At 42.0% G+C, this 16884-nt stretch overlaps 1 protein-coding gene across 13 annotated transcripts in view; it reads left to right on the forward strand.

Moving 5' to 3' along the window:
• MBNL2 (muscleblind like splicing regulator 2) overlaps positions 1 to 16884 on the forward strand; it is a 113537-nt gene that overhangs the window by 6396 nt on the left and 90257 nt on the right. For 2 of the 13 annotated variants that reach the window (XM_005443944.4, XM_005443943.4), the window contains exon 1: positions 11370 to 11566. The exons of 10 other annotated variants lie outside the window; for them this stretch is intronic. The gene's annotated coding sequence lies outside the window, so the exon portion shown is untranslated. Of the gene's footprint in view, positions 1 to 11362; positions 11567 to 16884 lie in introns of those variants that run through there. One more of the 13 variants, XM_005443941.4, reaches the window with a different exon arrangement.

Here is a 16884-nt window from a genome sequence, read left to right on the forward strand (position 1 = left end):
CTGGAAGAGGAGTGGACACCCTGTGATTCTTTCTGGAGATGCACGCTGTTGAATCCTGGGAATGGTTAGACCTGGATATGCATCCCGTGGGAGCAGTGGTGAGTGTGGACAGGGAGGGTGAGGGCGTAATAGCCATAATGGTAAGATTAAGGCACATCCCAGCATTAGGAGGTGGTGTTGGTGGCTTCAGTCGGTCATTTTCTTGAAATAACTTGTCCTCGCTGTTGTGAATTGGAGGAAGGGGGATGAAAAAATCAATACACTTGCTGAGCTATTAAGAGGCCTCTGGACTAATAGTGTGGCAGTAACTGGAGGCCAGGGCTGGGTGGAGCTCAGTACTCCTCCCTCATGGAGCAGCAGAGCGGTTTGGTCATCTGAGTTACGGCGATGGCCCTGGGGCTGACAGGAGGATTATTACAGCATTGTTCTTGCTTTCTAGAAAGCTTACCTCATTCTTCTCTACACATTTCAAAGATGATTGAAGCACTTTTTCTTACATGGTACCAGCAATGCCAAACCTGCTGGAGCTGGTCCCCTGCTGCTGCTCAGTCCCTGGTGGGAGTCTGCTGCTGGTAATGAATTGGAAAGGGGGAAAATGTCAGTTTGTGTAGAACTGTGCAGAAGGCTTTTAGGACTGAGGTGATGAGTTTTCTAAACAGGATGAATGATTGAAACTGCTGTAGTTGCACTTTGCTTACTTCAGCAGGATTCTGTCAGTGGGTTCATAGTTATTTGTTGCTTTCTGCATAATAGACTGAAAAAGAGGAGCAAAATGAATGGGATATCCTTAAAGGTTGGGGTTGTTTTTTTTTTTTTTGTGGAGCTGCCAATACAGTGGAAGTTACACAGTATGAAAAATAAATCTTTGGAGAAGGCCATAATTGGAAGTGTCTGCATCAAATTTTGGTTTTTGAAGGACCTATAAAGTAACTTCATTTTTTATTGTTAGGTGGTTTAGTCATAGATACCTTTGTAGAATGGAAGCACATTCAATATGCAAAATATCTGAAATGACTGAAGTAGTAAGGTCTAAAATGTGGTGAACCTTTCTGTACAGGATCCAGAGATTTTAACCTATTCCTTCTGTCAGCAGTTCAAAGAAGAATCAAAGAAGCAAATTCAAAACATCTGAGTGATATTCCCTTGTATATGCTGCCAATAGTAAAGGGAGGAGGTAAGGCTGTAAGTCTCTTAAGTTCATCCATTGGGATCTGAGCACAGGGTCACTGCTTTTGTCAAAGGCAGTACTTCTAGCTCAGATGAAGTTCATTGTCTAGAACCAGTGAAGACCTGCTGCTATGAATAGGGATCTAGGCTGAGGAAGCTGGGCTTCTGTAGTTGGTTGAAAAGGAGGCTAAGGGACAATCCAGTAGCTGTTTACAGCTACTACAGGATGGATCTGAAGATAATAGGTCCAAACTCTACTTAGTAGTGGCAGATGGCAGCAAGGGACATTGACAACAAATTGTTGCTTTGGAGATTTGGGTCGGATGTTGGGCAAATCTTGTTACTAGGAGGGTAGTGCAGCACTGCAGCAGGTCATCCAGAGAAGTTAGTATCTGTCCTCGGAGCTTTTCAAGACTCACCAAGGCAAAGCCATAGCTGACCTGATCTGCTGCAGGTGATAGTCTTGTTTTGAGTCAGAGGCTGGACTAGGTGACCTCCAGAGATTTCCAAGAGAAACCAAAGTTTCTAGGAGATTGTCGCAGATACTAGCACAATGAAGAATTTTAGACAGCTTTGAACTGAGCTGACCGGCTACTGTGGGATGCTTGATGGTAAACTTAATTTCATGTCCTCATGATCAGTATTGTTTGCCTAAGTATTTATGACCTGAGGACCTGCAGGTTACTTTGTCAACAGGTTTCTTGTGGTCTCGCCTGGCCCAGAGGGAGGGAGCAGAACAGGCAAACCCCTCCTTGGGGATCTGCCCAAGGTGGCTTTGGGGGATGAGGTGGCATTACAGTTGCCAGGAGGGTAGGTGGACTGCACTGAAATTTGCTTTTGATCTTCAGTTCATAAGTCTATATAACCCACAGCAAAAGATCTGTCATCTTCACCTTGTGCTTTTCCTCTGCAGTCCCCTTTGCCTAGTACTACCTTTAAGTAAGCCAAAGGTACCAGACGGGTGCCTTCTAATATATTTTTGGTGCTACTAGTATGTATTAGTGCTCTTATTATTAGAGTTGGTGTGAGGGGGAATAGCCAAATGAATGGCTTTGTAAATTTTATAACACTTTTTTTTTTTTATGAGGGAAAGGGAGAAGAGGAGAGTCAGAGAAAAATACAGAAGAGGTGAAGTACAGCGTGTTAGAAAACCTGGGTGCTATCCCTGTGCAGACCTTTCCCTGCAAATAAACTTGATTTTCTATCTTTGGATCTCTGGTGAATGAAGTCCTGTATCCATCTTGATTTTTGAGACGTTCTTTCTGAATTTACTTCATTTTTGAGGTGGTGGGATTAGATGTTGATGTGTGTTCCTTGAAGCACACTGTCATCAGAGATCAAGCTTTTGGATGCCATTTTATCCCACACCTAGTGCTTCTGCTAGAGGACTTTGTTTCTTGCCCTTCATTACTCTTACTTGATTGCTTATTTTTCCTGAGTGAAAACAATTCTTGTTTCTTCCTGTGTATATAGCTACTTATTTTTGTTTCTGTTACATGACCTTGGGGAAAAGTGAAGGTTCATTGTCATGTATATAGTCTTATGTGGCAGAGTAATTAGGCGAAGATCCACACGACATGTTTAAAAACATTATGCGAATAAAAGTATTCCTAGCACTTTGCAGTAATCTGAGAGCAAGATGAAACAAAACGACCTCTTTTGAGGTGAAAATGGAAATTTGATGCAAAACTCATGACCATTTGAATGCATGCAAGTCTGATGTTTAAAGAAAAGCTTGCCTATGTGAACACAGACTCATAGACTTCACAAAACAGAGCAGCCTGCTAACCAAAAGACTAGTTGCTTGCCAACAGTTCACTTGGCATTGCTTTCTCCTACCTGTCATCCATACTTCACAGAAAGAAATAAAACCCTGTACTTACATACTCCAGGCCTTCCCTCCTTGCCAAAGTAATGCTTTGTTAATTATATGGAGTCCTCTGCTCTTACATGTGTGGATTATTAATTGCTGTAAAAGGGTGAGTGATTGAATCCTACTCTTACTGTTTTTAAAAAAACAAAAATTATCCAATTGGCTCTCGTTTTCTCTGAAGTCTCCTGGAGCCTATTTTCTCTGCTTACAGTAGAGATTGCATGCTGATTTTGCTGCATGCCCCTGAGCATCTACCCTGCAGACTCAGGCTGTTAAGTGGCAGCTTGTAGGGAAAAGGGAGCTAACATCACCTATTAAATAGCAATGGAATGTTTTACACCTGTATTGCAGTAGTGTGCAAAACCAATAGGATAATTTTAATGAATTAGAGTTGAATTATTTTTGTGCTAATCGAAGATGGGAAAATTAAAAATGTAGCTTAGTTTCAGTGGCATCTTTTTCCCTTTGGGTTTATGATGGAGTAATAAAATAGAGCTTTTGGATTTAAAGGATAATTACAGAGTCCTCATTACATCATGGTTGGAAGATTTATTATTTGCAGACATTGCTTGAGTTATATGCAGGATCTGGTATACAGTAGAGGCTGATAAGTGAAACTTCATAGAAGATTAAAAAAAAATATTTGGTTTACCTGCAGAAAATGTAATTGGTTGTAATTGGTTCTATTGTGTAGCTGTGAAGTATTATTTTTGGTAATTTAGGAACTTTCTAGAGGACAAATCTTGCTCCTCTGTCTTCCCAATAGGTTGGCTATTGCAGGAAGTCAGAGAATTCTCAGGATAAGCAGCAGAAGTTTAATATATGCATCCTCCACCTATGCTCCCTGAAACACAAGAGGGTTTTCCTATGCCCATGTGATTTTGTGGCTGAGGTTAGTATGTTCTCTGAAAAGAACAGTTTCCTCCTGTTGTGGGTTTAAATAGGAACTACTCCTAATTTGAGGCCAGAACAATAGCTATGGAGGAAATTAGTCATGGAGGGATCTGAGGGGGAAGGAGCATGTTTTTATCAGCAATGGAAGAACTTCCCAATACACAGGGGTCTTGCTAAAGATAATTTAGGCATTAGTTGAGTAGTGGTGGTTTACACCTTTGCATTGTTTCTAAACTGGGTATTAAGGACTGAAGGGTACAACACTTCCCTTCTTCTTAATTTGACACATTTGGAAAGTATTCTTTGTAACCACATTGATTTGAAATACCTTTTTTATGAAGACTTAAGTATTTGGTGTTTATTTCGTCTGGAGTGAGATGCTTGGGAGACTTCTGTCAGATGATTGCCTGGTTGTGGTAGATGCTGCACAAAATAGGAGGGCATGAAGTCGTTTAGCAAAGAGAAGGATTTATCTCGAATTTATGATATATGTTGCTGGCTTAAATAGTGCTTGTGCTTTTACCCTGTGATTCATAAAACATCTATTCTGAGTAGGGTTCAGCAGCTGAAGATAAAGGCTTTCTGTTTTTTATGTAACCCTTTTAGATTCTCCTATAAGCATTGGGAAGATCGATTCTGATAGGAATATTTCTGAGGCAGTGGTTTACATTTTTGGATAGGTGCAGGTACCTAAATATATGGCATCTAAAAAGACCATTTTGTGTCTGGGACATCTGCATGGGGCTGACAGATAAAAACCAGGACATACCAGTAACCCAGTCTTTCCGGCAGTGGCCACTGGAGTCCAACAAGAATTCTCCAGGGCATGCAAGAAGGCACTAGATGTCTGGTTTGGATGATTAAAATGTAAATGTTAAAGTTTTAATGCTTCTGTGATCTGGTATTTCAGATCAGCAAGCTGCACACAGCTTTTTTCAGCTGTCATGAAGAAAATAGAATCACTTTCCTGAAAAAACTTTTGCATAGGTCAGCATTGTAAGAATAAGGCAATATAAGTGTTTTGCCAATTTATTTTACCTAGGTTATTATTTTGCCAGTTTTAATTGCCTAGTTTGTATAGATGGGAGTCAGCAAGATACTGGTTGTTGCACCGACCTTCCCTGCCCTCCAAAATCCCCCCCTCAAAAACCAAAGAGATCAGGAGGAGGATCCCAGAGCAGCTCCTCTTAGGTTAATTTGGTGTCAATCAGTTGTTCAGAGGAAGAAAGCGTGAGTGAGTGCAAGGATTGATGTTCAGTCAGGGGGGAAAAAAAAACCACCCTGGAACATGTTCAGCATAGCTTAGAGAACAAGCTTATGTAGCTTATATAGCAACATAGCTGGAACATGCTTATGGCAAGCTGAGGATTTACACCAAAGCTGTAACTGTACATTGTCAAAATACAGGTGTTCTTTAGCTATATGTTAGCATCTTTAGTTATTTTAAATGAATTTGAAAAATCAAAAGTGCTATTCAGTATGTGTAACTTAGGTGTCTAAATATTTATGTTTGTAATAAAGCCTCTTCTGTAGTAAGATTTATAAGCCTCTTATATGTTTAATGAAGGACGTGATAGAAGGAGCCTAAGGGTGACCATCTCAGGTAGACAACAGAAATACAGATGCTTTTAGGATATGATGGCATCTCTTAGAATAGCTACTTTGGGATAGGATGAATCACAGCCCACAAATGCCTTTTCTCTTCAGTGACTGTAAAGAGGGGGAGTAGAGTGACTCAGAAGTGGTTGTTTATATTTGGCTAAATATATTTCAAGCTAAATGCATAAGACTACAATCCAGAGGCAGCTCAAGCTCTGCATGGCACCTGGGGTATTATGTCTCAAACATTCAGCTACAAAGCCTGGTTGGAGTGTACTGCAGCTCTCAGGCTGGTGCCTTTATCACCCTTCCCAAATGGAACCAACTTGTGAAGGAATGATGCATGTGTACTCAGTTTTCATCCTGATGGGGAGCTGGTGTCATCTCAAAATAAAGTCAGGATGCAGACTTGATGTGTGCCTGAACCTGTGTGTTTGGATCTTACAATTTAGACGTGGCTTAAATTCCTTGTGCAGCCAGTGGAAGGAGAAGAGGGGATTTGGAAGGCCTCCAGAAGCCACCTTAATTTTGGTAAGATTGAATCCTAACGTGTAACTTGAATATACACTTGCTTCTGTGTGTGTTTTTGTTTCATAATTCTCTCAGCATATGTAATGAAAATAGAATAAGCTGTTTTCCTGTCTGTGCACAGTGAGTCTCCAATTTCCCCAGGTTATGGAGATGTTGGGGTGTCTGGGTGCTAGGAAGTTAAAACAATTGAAGTCCTGGACTTAAAAGCTCTTCTGAAAAGCATATTTTTTAAACCAAAATTAGACCTAGCAGTGTTCTTTCACAGCAACATACCTGCTTCCAGTTAAAAACTTTAATTTTGGCATTATTCTTTATTTTTGTACCTTATAATGATTTCTACCATCACTTCAGCCCTGAGAGAGAGGTATTTTGCAAAGGCTGGCATCAGTGGTATTATGCCTTAATAGGTCTAGGTGCCTAGTTTTAAAATCTTGGCAGCTGCCTTGACTTTTTTTTTATGCTGTCATTCAAACCATAGCTACCAAAGTTTAATTTTGCTGGTAGTAGCGGTTGTGGGTAGTCACTAAGGGAAGAGTCTACTGACACAGGAAATAGTTTTGAAGTTGTTCTTGCCATTTCTGAAGTTACAAAAATATCACTGTTGCCATAGGTCATCTATGCAAGGCTCAAAATTGTCTTTCTGCTGTAGTGAACGTCACGTGAGTTGCTTGGTGTCTTCAGTGTTAGTGTTTTATATATTCCGCACTTGTGGCAAAACTCCCTTTAAATTGAGAAGATTTGTTGTTTCTGGGATTAGATCTAATCGCTATGATTCAAGAGTAAAGAAGGAGAAGCAAGCGTGCAGGTTCTGCATGTTCCAGTTTTCCTCTTTACTACTTCCAAAATAGTCCACTTTTCTCCAAAAGTTACATCTGCACGCTTCGGAAGATTGTGTGTAATAGATACTTTTAGTAGCATTTTTCCCTTGATTCATTAATTATACAAGCAAGTTGAGCAGAGCATTTTCTGAGTTGGGAGTTTACCTTTATTTGTTATTCTTTGCTGTGTTTGACACCTGAATTTCTTGGCTTCTCTAAGGTCCTGTAATTTTGTAATTAAATACATAAAACGTCTGTATAGATCAGCCTGAAAATTGAAATCGTGGGCTTTTTCTTTGTAACTGGTGTGAAGAATGCATGGACACATGGACATACCTCAATTTGAGATCAGCCACGGTGGAACTTCTCAAGGTACAGAGCAGGTATTTTTAAAAACTTCTTTTTCTTCAGTCCGTGAACTCATGCCTTATTTGCTCTACACTACTCAAGCGCCATTTTTGAGGATGATCAGACATTTTCCCTTGGGCTTTTTGATGGGGCCTAGCAGAAGGGTTCACAATTGTGACTATTGGGTCTGGCTGAGCCCCCATAGCAGCCCTCATAGTGCTGGGCTTGTACTGGTAGCTAGAAAGGTGGGGGTAACACACCAGGGTTGTGGCCGCTGCTGAGCGGTGCTTGCACAGCATCAAGGCTGTGTCTCCAACATTGCCCCTCACCAGTAGGCTCGGGGTGGGCATGATCTCGGGAGGGGACACAGCCAGGACAGCTGACCCAAACTGACCAAAGGGATATTCCCTACTATACAGCGTCTGCTCAGCAACGAAAGCTAAGAGAAAGGAGGAGGAAGGTGGGGGGCATTTCTTACTTACAATGTTTGTCTTCTGGAGCAACTGCTATACGTACTGAAGCCCCCCTTCCCGGGAAGTGGCTGAACATCACCTGCTGATGGGCGGTAGAGAATAACATCTTTTGTTACTTTGCTTCCGCACATGCAACCTTTACTGTTGCTTTATTAAACTGCCTTTATCTTGACCCGCTGTAGCGGATTTGCATGGCAAGGTTTTGGTAGTAGGGAGGCTATAGCGGTGGCTTCTGCGAGAAGATGCCAGAAGCTTCCCCCATGTCCAATGGAGCCAGTGCCAGCTGGCTCCAGGACGGACCTGGGGCTGGCCAAGGCTGAGCCCATCGGTGACGGTGGTAGTGCCTGTGGGATAGCATATTAAGAAGGAGAAAAAAAAGAACACCCAAAAGATGCGCCAGCAAGAGTGACAAGTGAGACTGTGTGAGAGCAACAGCCCTGCAGACACCCAGGTCAGCGCAGGAGGAGGCAGGAGGGGCGCCAGGCACTGGAGCAGAGACCATGGTGAGGCAGGCAGTGCCCCTGCAGTCCGTGGAGGTTAACGGTGGAGCAGGCTGTGACCCAGTGGGAAGCCCGCACTGAAGCACGTTTGCTGGCAGGATCTGTAGGCCCATGGAAAGAGGAGCCTATGCTGGAGCGGGTTTGCTGGCAGGACTTTTGACCCTGTGGGAGCAACCCACACTGGAGCAGGGGAAGAGTGTGAGGAGGAAGGAGCAACAGAGCCACTGTGTGATGGACTGACCGCAGCCCCCGTTCCCCATCCCCCTGCGCTGCTCGGGGAGAGGAGGCAGAGAAATTGGAAGTGAAGTGGAGCCCAGGAAGGAGAAGAGGGGTGAGGGGAAGGTGTTTTTAAGATTTGTTTTTTAGTTCTCATTATCCTACTCTGATTTGTTTGACAATAAATTAATTTCCCCAAGTCAAGTCTGTTTTGCCTGTGACAGTAATTGCTGAGTGATCTCCCTGTCCTTATCTTGACCTGCAAGCGTTTTGTTATGTTTTCTGTCCCCTTTCAAATGAGGAGGGGGAGTGGTAGAGGGGCTTGGTGGGCACCTGGTGCCCAGCCAAGATTAACCCACCAACAGTGGGTTATTTACTTTCAGCATGCCCTAATGAGTTGAGGGGCTTCTGATCCTTTGTCAAGGGAGGAACCAAAACGATAACCCAGATGAGGAGCTGGGTGGGCGCATGGCTGCTAGCTTTGTGTTCATGATTCAGGGGTCCCAGGAATGATATCTAGGAGCACCTCAGCCCTGTTTGACCACTGCTGAAGCTCTGCAGTGGTTTGAAGACTGGCATACAAGCTGTGGAGGGCTGCCGCTGAAACAGGATTGTGTTCTGAACCCTTGCCTTTTGGGGGTGTACTCTGGCTATTGAGTCTCTTCTTCCATGACCCTGTCACTGCTGGCTCTCCCTCTTCTGCCCAGCGTTGTGTTCCGTTTCGGTCCACCTGACCTCCCTCACACCCGCTCTGCAGTGTGCTCTCAAGGGCCAGTCTCCTGCGTGTCCGTGGGGCATGAGCTGAAGGGTCATGAGAGCAACAGGCGGGGCTGTCTTCCTGCTGTCAGCTCCAATGTCTGGTCTCTGGCAGATGGGAGCAGCAGTTACGGGGGAAATCCTGCTAATCTCCTGTAACTTGAGCCCATTACATGCTCAGTCGCACTGTGGGGCTGGTGCCTTTCCAGCCACATAGGGACGGACGGCTGGAGGAGGCGGTGGATGCTTGCTGCAGAACGTTTTCTGAGGTTTGCGCTTTAAGGATCAGAAAAAAAAAATAACAAGACGGTGTGTGTCTGCTGAATTTTAGCAGGTTTTAAAGCTTTATCAAATAGGAAAATGTTTTCCTAAGTATAGCAAAAAGCCATAGCTTTGATTTAACACCCCTCCCCCCCCTAAAACCCCCAAACCAAAAAAGCAAGGGATCAGCACTCTGCCAAATTTGAACGACTGCCCTGACTTAGGCAGAGGAGCCGGAGTTCCCTGGTGAGGGGGACAAGGGTGGCACAGCAACATGTTTTTGTCTAGGCTGTCTCAGAAATGGGCAAACTGTGCTTTGGCAGAAAAGTAAATAAATCCTGCAGCAGATGTCCAGCATGGAAAATTTCTAACACAGGCAGCTCAAGTTGGGTAAAGTCAAAAGAACGTGGAAAATACCGACAATGTGCACCAGACCATCTTAATTATGAATAGAGTTACCACTCCTGTCCCTGAGGGTGTCTCGAGACCTGTCACAATCAACTCTTTGGGGTCTTGGGGGTCTTGTTTTTGGTTTTGGTTTTGTTTTGTTTTTTTATATAAGGCGAAACAGAGCAGAGTGGAGGGGGTGATTGAGCAGAGAGCAAGGGGCTGGCTGGCAGGAGCGCATTTCAGCTGTGCCAGGGAGGGGAAGGTTTTCATAAACTGGGTGGGAGATGGTGGAGCCTGAAGGAGAGTTTTTGCTTGTGGGATAGAGAATAATGGATTTTTGGGAAGCCGTGTTTATAATATGCAAAACAGTCCATAGGAAACAATGGGGCCTTGGGACAGAGCTGCCACTGAATGAGAGCTTTGTTTTCTTCTTGTTTATTCATGTTTCTAAACTTTTAGTGGAATTTTAAACACATTTTACACATTTTTAATGTAATGGCATGAACTGCATAAACTGCTGTCTAAAGTAATATTGCACTGCAATCTTTATTCCTTTCTGGATAAAGACTGACTTTCAGCTTAAGCTCCTTTTTTTTTTTTTTTTTTTTCCTTAATTGCAAGTCTTGTTCAATAATCCTTGGCTGCTTTGTTCTCTCGTTTTAAAACTTCAGCAAAATTTGTGGGAAAACTGATTGACAGCAGACCTTGTGTACCAAGCATATCAAGCTGCGCACAGTTTGACTTGAAGATGGCAACTGGTATTGTAGTCCTTATGCCAGAACCTTGATACAAATGAACATCAGTTGTAAGCTAATCACACAAACAGCAGTTCAGACCCTGCTGATGTAATTTTTCTGCCAAGGATATTAAAACACCATCATATAGATTATGTTTTCCTCAAGAAGCATCCCATACCTGCAGTCCTGAACAACCGGTCTCAAATATTCAGAAAGATGTTATGCATGTATTGCTGTTATATGCAAACACTGCACATAAGATTATGCAGTATTAAAATGAGGCTATTACTGCCTGAATCGGAGTGCGTTTCGGCTGCATGTCAAAATAAAGGATAGCTTGTTTGGTTTATGGGGTACAGCTCACCCTCACCCTCAAAACGAAACAGCATCATTGCAGTTCTGCGATTTCGGCAGCGTTGCTTGTGTACGCGTTTATGATTAGCAAAAGCTTTGAAAATCCTTGTGCAAGAAATGGTGCAGCTGCTGTTGCAGCAGAGGGGAAGGGAGTTGTTTGCTTTTGCTGGGTATGTTATTTCATGGAGGTATCGCTTTACCTTGCCAGTAAAACTCTTTCCCTGTGCAAGGGAAATTCCTGGTTCATCAGTATGGGTGCATTGTTTTTACACATTAGAAGTGCTGTGTTGCTGTGTCAATCATCCCGTTAGGATCAGTTTAAGAGCAGTAGGGCTGACGAAGCTGGGTGTGATTGGCTGCCATATGCTGGGAGGGCTTTGGGAGAAGGAAGGGCTGCAGTCTTTCAGCAACAGAGTTTAGGCTGTGTCTTTGCTTCATCATCTGAGGAAAAATCCCCAGATAAGGCACCAGGCTTTCTGAGCAGGGAAAAAAAAACACCCAACAAAAAAAAAATTAAAAAAATACTGGCTGCTCATCGTTTCATGTCAGAATTACTCACCATGATGCAATGGGAAAGATACAGCTCTTTGTTTATATCAGATGTTCCTGTTCACGTTGGGAATGTGCCGAATAGACAGGGCTAAACAAGGTAGGAGGATCGTTGTCTTTTATTGAATGTTTAAAGAGTTTGCTGCAGTATGCTGCATACTGTATGTGTTGCTTGGGGGAGTTGGGGAAACAGCGTTTCTCTAGTGTATATATTCTGTTCGGGTGCAGTAGGTGGATTTAATGGTAACTTGTTTTCAAAGGAAATTAATTTCCAGTGTAAATAGCTCTCTTCAGAAATAGAATGTGAGTATATGCATATTAACGCAAGTAAAAAAAGAAATAGGTCAGTGTGTTTCGGAAGTGCTGTTACCCTAATTGGATTTTTAGCTGGGTTGTTGTCTGGTAGTGCTTCCTAGCTGTAAGAGAGTCAACCTGGTTATCTGTGAAGTTTATCGCTGATACATTTGCAGATTTAGGTGAAATAGGCAGGCTGATCTAACTAATTCCCTATTGGAGGCTTTAACTAAAGACAAGACTGCCTGTCTTAGACTTGTGGGAGCCATGCGATGAGATTACAATATTTTACCCCATTATAAAAGCATGGGTGTTTTTGACTGCACCGTGATTTCTTGTGCTCTTGAACACGAGCTGGGAGAGTTTTTTGTGTTGTAGTTTAGCTGAGCGTTTCCCCTGCCCTTTCCAGGTCTTTGTCTCGGCAGCAAAACAGAACCTGTACATGAAAACAAGGGAAACAAGGTTAATAATACGTGCTGCAATTATCTGATCTTCATACATTTTTAATGAGAGAACACACAGCTAGCAGAATAATTTAATGAGCAGGCTGGCTTTTAGAGTAATGATTTCACTGTGCTGAGGCACATCAACTTTCTTGCAGAGGAGGAGCCTCCGGAAGGAATGGAGATGATTTATGTTAAATGCTGGAGAGAAGGAAAAGGAAGAAGTCTGTAAAATTCTGGAATAATAGAGTACTCATTTCTTATTATTTCTTAGATTGGAAGCAAACTTTACAGTCATATTGTGGGAGGGGTCTGAGAACATTGACTCATTCTGTGATGCCCTGAAGCCTCTTGAACTTTCTTAGACTGCCATATGCATTGGTGGTGCTCGGCACCTTTCAGGATCTCACCCAGCTGGCAGCCTGAATCAACATGCTGTCTTCAGTTGCGTTATAGCAGCATCATTTATATGTACAGTATATAATAAAGTTTTTTCTTTTTTTTTTTAAAGATTTAACAGTTGGTGTAACAGCAAGCAGATGTTACCTTCTTACTTTTCCTGTAATAGCCATGAACATTGCATATAGATACTTGTATTCAAATAGGATGTTGGTAGAAGAATGAAGTCTATGAACTGAGAAAGACTAAAGATCAATTTCTTAAAAAAGAAATTGGGTAGAAGAACCTTTTACTGGCTCGAAAAGCTTTCCATGGTGTAATTCTGGGGAAAGTTTCAAGATTCTTTTTATCCTAGGAACAAATTACACTAGTTTTAAAAGTATTGCATTTGAAAGGCCCTGTTAGACCAACTGTCCATCGCCCCACTTTTCCAAGAAGTACAGGACATAGGCTTAAATCTCCCGATGTTGCCTCCTGGCTTGTCACAGCTGACTGCTCAGATGGGGTTGATTCTGCTTCCCCGGTCCCTGACTAAATACTTGCTGAAGACCTGCAGCTAGGTGGTTGACACATCTCCAGCTGATGAACGAGTTATTTTTAAACCCAGTGTCTTAGGATTTCAAACTCTGCTAACAAGTGAAACACATGTCAGAGTATAGTGCATTATTATTAAAAATCCATGGGGTATGGATATGTATGGTTTTCTATCACTGTTGATGTGTGTTTGTGTGCAGAGTGTTAAGCATGTGAGGCAAAAATTGATAATTAGAAGCAAGTCAAATAATCTTTTTCAAGATAGAAAATGTGAGCTGATTTTTTAAGTTTTGCGATTAAAACCATTTTCATGCACAGCTTTCAGAAAAAATCAGTCTCATGTTTTGAGACTGCTTCTTACTTTAAGATAGATAATTTAAGTGGCTGTCTCTCATACCTTTGAGATTGCAGTGGATAGAATTATCCTCCTTATGCCTGACCACTAAAGTGAAAATTTGCATTCATCACTCACAGTTTGTACCAAACAATTGACAATCAAGTGACAAAAGGATTTAAAAAAAAAAATATTTCCTGCTCAAGGTGTATACTACTACTTCTGTATGGATAGGTAAGTAGGCTTTGGTCTTGGGAGGGTAGAGGTGGTAGTAAATATTCTGTATTTACATTTGTTATTTAAATATTTGTAATTAAAGTATTTTGGACCAGATTCTGGTACCTGTCTTCATTCAGTAGTATCTTTAGCTTAATTGCTCAGTGGTTTTCATCAGAACTGTTAGTGCAATAACATCATAACTGTGTGCAGTCTGTCTGTTTTCAAGGAATGATTACTCTGTTTAGAATTAGTTTCTCCATTTTCCTAAGGTAAGATTTTCTAATGAGTTATAGGTCATGAAGTATAGTGTTTGACTATATAGTGTTCATAAAGTCAAATCCAGTTCTTAATTTGTAAGTATACATTTTATAGAAATCTTAATTGTGTGCTACAAATATTTTTATTTTTCTGAGCAAGAAAAATAGCTCTTAATGTTATGTGAGATTTCAGGCACTCAGATTGGTAACTCTGCTGTGAATGTTCTCTTAATCACAAGTATGTCAGGAATAATCTGTACTGTGTTTATTTGTAAAAAGCTCTGCAAAATGTTCAGGTTTTGTAGTATTGAGAGATGAGAAAAAAGACTGTTCAAATGAAATTCCTCATTAATGATTTCACATACAATTTTAATTTCCTAAATCATTAGATACGTTGCAAAGATTTGAATTTCACATAATAGGTATTAGTGATACTTTTTCTAAGTTACTAAGTTTTCTAATTTACTAGAAATTTCTGGCTTTGAAGATTTTTTAATTTTTTTTTTCATAGGAGAAACACTTTTTTTTTTTTAAAGCCCAATGATTTTTTCCCCCTTTTGTGAGTATGGCTGTTACAGACTTGTAGCAAAAAAAGAATAAAATCACTTGCTTTAGAATTTGTTAGTATATTTTTTTAAAAAAAACTGATTTCCAGTCTTTGATTGTGAAGGCAATTGGATATGTTTAATACAATGTGTTATGGTTAACTAGTGTGAACTAGTGCTGTGTAACTGGTCTCTATAAACAGGCTGAAATTACAGCCTGAGGAAAATAAAACTCATTTCAAGAGGGTATCAGTGCTGAAAAGTGGTTCAAATAATAGTAGTATTAAGTGCTTGACTAATTAATCTTCTTATACATTATTAGCAAATAGTTGGTTATTGATATATGGAGTCCAAAGCCTTTTAAAAACAAACTTTTTAGCTTTATTTGGGGTAGAGGGTTTGTGAGGAGAAAGAAATTGTGCAGTCCCTTCCTAGAATCTGCCAAATTCTTAGTCTCCCTATTTTTTTTTTATTCTTTTTTGATAAGGCTGTTAAAACACCAATCTCTCCCTCTGCTAATGTTGGCAATGTAAAGTTCTTGCTTTGGGGCTGTGAAAATTGAAGAGCGTCACCAACAGGAGGTTAAATGCAAAATCCTTACAACTAACACAAATACTGATTTTGTGGAAGACTCTTTGTGCTGTTGATGATCACTAAAGCTGTTGGGAACTGCCAGGACCTGTGGGATTCCTGGGGTTATAAGTGTGGCAAAGGACCTGGTGGGATTGTGATACCTTCAACTTTATAAATTAGAAGAGTTTAGCTGTGAGCAAAAGGGATGAATACACAGGTTCACACTTGCTGGTGCCCCCCCCCCCCCCCCCCCCTTTTTTTTTATACTTAGATGTGTGTCCACAAATGTGTACGCACATATATAATATATACGCACCAATAAAAATGGATTTTCATTTTTTGTGATTTTTGCAATACAAAACCAATAGATAATAAAGACAGTAGGAGGGATTTTGTGGTACAGTTGTTACATAAAGAAATGGAATATGAAATAGGAATGGATGGTTTGTATTGGAGTCTATTAACTTTTTCTGGTTTAGATCAATTATTTTTTATCAGTTGCTGAGTAAATGGTAAATGGCGTTTCAAGAAGGTCTGGGTGTCTGCACATCGTTGCACTTGTAGATAGAGACAGGGTCGGTCTTGGAGGTTCATGTGCTGTAAAATCTTGTCTCCTCCAGAGAGTACACCACCTCTGACAACAGGAAGAATTAGAGAACAGAAATAAGGAAAAATACAGAAATGTTTTCCCTCTGTAGTTTTATGGAAGGAAGCTAGAACTCAGTTAAAATGTTTGGTTTTTTTTCTTTCCTTTTTGTGAATTCTGAAGGCAATTTTTCAGTATGCTTTTTGTGTCTGATCACTTTTAAGAGCTAGGCCTAGCAAATAATTTTTAATATTTTTTTTTAACCCTGTAGCGTTCTCTTCTATCCAGGCTGAATACTTTGTTTTCCTGGTTCCTGAGGATTTTTTGGTTGGTTCACACCTCCCACCCCAATGTTCTGTTATGTATGCTTCGGGTATACTAGATGGCTCAGCCCCCTGCCCCCCAGTTTCCCGAATTTGACGTGGATTTTGCCCATAGGTACTATGTATGGGCAGTGCTCTGAACTTAGTCTAAAACTAACCTTAAATTGCAAAGTGGCAAGACTTCTGTTTATTTCCAAGCACTCGGAAGGACTGTTTTCAGTGCTGGGTTTCAGCGTGTGAGGTTCATGCACCTCGGTGGGGGACGCCTGAGGGCGGGGTGGGGGAAGCGGCTGCCTTATGGGATATCGAAGCCTAGTTTTAGTCGTCCGTCCCCCCCCTTTTTTTTTTTCCTCGCTACTCCTCCTCGCTTTTCAGCTGGTCTGCAGAGCGGTTTTCTGCAGCTCTATACGTATTGCAAGCCTAGAGCTGCGTGGTTAGTCAGCACACGCCTCTGGCAGCGCCTGCGGTGGGGCGGGCAGGCCCGTGCCTCTGCACCCGGCTGCGGAACGATTCAGGACTGGAGCACCGCCTCGCTTTTATTTATTTAAAAGGCTGCGATAACACGTACGGGATTTCCCCGATGGCTGCGTTCACCCAGCCGCGGCACGGCAACCCCCAGCGCAGCCTCGGTGCCGGGGGGAGCCCCGACGCTGGCTTCGCCGCCGCCGTCTGCGGGCGCTGGGGCGCGGGTACCTCCCGCGCCGGGCGAGGGGCGGCCGGTTGCAGTGCGGCGGCGCCGGGCCGCTCTCCTGGAGCTCCAGCGCTTGCGTTTAAAAACTTTTTTTTGCTTCATGTGTGGGGTTTTTTTGTTGGTTTGGTTTGGTTTCTTTTTTTTTTTTACCATTCTTGCACGTGTTGTAGGTCCCCTCTGCTAACGCTGGGGCACGCTTTGGGGCTGGATCGCTTTATTG

The sequence above is a fragment of the Falco cherrug genome, chromosome 2, assembly GCF_023634085.1.
Source record: "Falco cherrug isolate bFalChe1 chromosome 2, bFalChe1.pri, whole genome shotgun sequence".
Classification (NCBI taxonomy): Eukaryota; Metazoa; Chordata; class Aves; order Falconiformes; family Falconidae; genus Falco; species Falco cherrug.